Source organism: Pyxicephalus adspersus, chromosome 4 (genome assembly GCF_032062135.1).
Source record: "Pyxicephalus adspersus chromosome 4, UCB_Pads_2.0, whole genome shotgun sequence".
NCBI classification, from domain to species: domain Eukaryota; kingdom Metazoa; phylum Chordata; class Amphibia; order Anura; family Pyxicephalidae; genus Pyxicephalus; species Pyxicephalus adspersus.
Window position 1 is genome coordinate 38,740,741 of NC_092861.1, and position 2,890 is coordinate 38,743,630.

The 2,890-nt window shown below is 35.6% G+C and overlaps 1 long non-coding RNA gene across 1 annotated transcript in view; it reads left to right on the top strand.

Annotated features, from left to right (window-relative positions):
- Positions 1-2,567: 2,567 nt before the first annotated feature.
- LOC140330021 (uncharacterized) overlaps positions 2,568-2,890 on the top strand; it is a 10,274-nt gene continuing 9,951 nt past the window's right edge. The window contains exon 1 of the long non-coding RNA XR_011920568.1: positions 2,568-2,746. This is a non-coding gene — a long non-coding RNA (uncharacterized lncRNA). The remainder of the gene's footprint in view (positions 2,747-2,890) is intronic.

A 2,890-nucleotide genomic window follows, 5' to 3' on the forward strand; every position in this document is an offset into this window, starting at 1 on the left:
AAGGGAAGGAGAAGCAGGGTTTTTTTGCAAATATGTGACCACCAAATCAAAGTAGGTAAAAATATCTTTTGAGATGTTCCTCACAAAATATATCCTCCCTGAGTTTCTCTTTGACAGTTTTGATTTTACATTTTATTTAGTAGTTCACTTAGCCTGGACCCTCTTTACAATGAGTCCTCAATAATTCTTATATTACCTCGGTCAGTATACCGTTTGATACCCCCTTTGAGCGAACATATTTTGTGAATCTTACTGCAATAAAACCTTTGTTTTTTTGATTCACATAGTGTATATTACACATACATATTCACATAGTGTATATTACACATACTTATGACTGACAATATAATTTTCATTTTGAGTAATGAAAAAAAAATTTTTTAGACCCCAACGGCACTGGTTTCTTTAATCTATGACTGATCACAACTGTAGATATGTCAGTCCCTTTTTTCTCTTTTATCTACCCTTAAAATATTCTTGGTAATCAGCTTATGACATTTTCAGGTAATTATATCACTTTCTTTACACACACAATTGTGTACACACACAATTACCATCGCTAAGACACTATAAAACACACTTATTCTTCCATGTTTTTAATTTTATTGTATAATTTCTGATTTTAATTGACACTTATACTACAAGTTTACAATGTGATCATATTGAAATTGTATTCAATATAATCACATAGACTGTATAACTGTAAGACATTGTCAAATTTCCTTCCTTTATCCTTAATGCTTTAACGTTCTTTATACACCCCTGAGAAAGCCTAGTGGCAAAATGTGTCGGCACTTGAGACTTTATCTACCTCTGTTTTTATATAGTATATAGGAAAGCTTATGTATAGGTTAGGGATCCACATATCATGATATATGTATAAGGCTCTGGACCTATCATACATGCATATGTTGTAAATTCCTTAAAATATTCTGATTATCACAATACAAACTCTATTTGACAAAAATAAAAAACTCCTGTATTTCTTTTCCCTGTATTTTCATGTTGGAGGTCAAAGAAGGTAGGCATGCCCACCAGTCTACAAGGCTGTATCTGCATAGGTCACTGGATGTTGAGGTGGTTTGGGTTGTTAGCCCCCCCCCCCTTCAAAGGATGTATGCTGGTTGCTGCTGCAGGGCAATACAATAAAATTAGGAATGAATGTAAAACCTAGATTTTGTCAGAGAGTGAATTATAAAAGCATGCATACACTATGAACTGAATATGTGGGGGATATTCCAACTACTCCTGCTGACAAATGAAATGATGCTGTAAATGTAAAATCTTTTTTTTTTTGGGGGGGGGGGGATCCTTCTCCTCTCCTCTCCTCCTAATCTCCCCTTTTACAGGCGGTTGCTGCTGTGCAGCTTTCTCTTCCAGCAGTTGCTCTGCTGCACCATGCCTTCAAACCATGTTGGGTGAGGTATGTTGTCCTCTACCATCCCCTCTTCTGCCTGGGGTTGGCACTCTCTTCTGCAAGCCCTCAAGAACATAGCCTGCTGAAGACTCACTTCTAATCACTGACAAAACCTATTTTCCTCCTCCTCAGTTTATTGCAATGTTTTTTGCCCAAATTCAGTGACCACATGCATATTGAACAGCAATACTAATTTTTTTTCCTGTCCCAATAAGGTGGAATAAGCAGTGATTTTGTTAGTCTTGTATGAAGCTTAAAAACTAAACTTAGTTGAAAACATAACCTTGAATTTAGTAAAAAATATACAGCTTGTATGTGGAAGAATGATGAAAAAAACATTGATATTCCATATCATTAATTTTAAAAACTAATAGAATTATTGTCTAACATGTAGTATTGATTTCCCTAGAAAAGACCACGTTATTCCATCTATTTTTTTAAAATAAAAATCACTTAACTGTTAGAAGAGATGTAGGAATTCTTTAGTATGGTAAGCAACACTTTATTACTCGTTCAGTATTTTGATGTATATGTTTTTATGATGATTTTACTATTGAAACTCATGTTAGTTCTATTGTCTATCCTTCCTAAAATGTATTTGTTTTGATTTTGAAATGTATTTGGAGAAGTAGCTAAGGATCATGTGCTATTCTACAAGGGTATGTATAACAAGCCTGTACATGCAAAGATAAATCAGTAATGAAGTGCAAACACCAATATTGGCAACAGTTGTCTAACATCACTAAGCAACAGATAACATGGACAATACTTGAAGGCTGAGGTTTTGCATAATGCAAGAGTCTATTTGAGAAGCCAGCATCAAACGGTAACAGTCAACTATCCTCACGTTTACAATATAGAGTAGGAGTGTCCTCCTTACAATTCTTCTGAAGCCTTGAAATCCCATTTTAATTGACTATAGTAGCTCACATGTTTATATAAACGTTTCTTTCTCACAACTCTAGAACAAGGATGCAGATCGGGAATGTCAGAGTGAAATCAGAACTCGTCAACTGCATACATGTTCCAAATAATTAACAGAGATTGCACTGAGAAGGTGGGGCCAGCAAAACTCAAGGATGCCTCTCCTCCTTTGTTCTTCACATTATAAAAAACATATTCATACATGGAACCTAAAATTATCATTACTCCAAAGCCTCATCCAGGTCAGCTTATTTTACCTGCAAACACCAGAACACAGAGGATTAAGATCCCTGCAGGTGGACCAATGTGAATGCATGGCAAACTCATAGGAAAGGCATTTCTGCTCCTAAAACGACTGATCATGCTGTCCATCAGTGTCCCTGATTGAGGCATTTCTTGCTGAAGGTAAATTACCTAAGCCTCATATTCATTTATTTTTTTATAAACTGAGGTTCAACTCTCTCTTTAATACTAACATTTAAATTTGTGTAACCAAGCGGGCTGTGTGATTTCATCATGCTTTGGTCTAGGTCAGGGGTCTGCAACCTG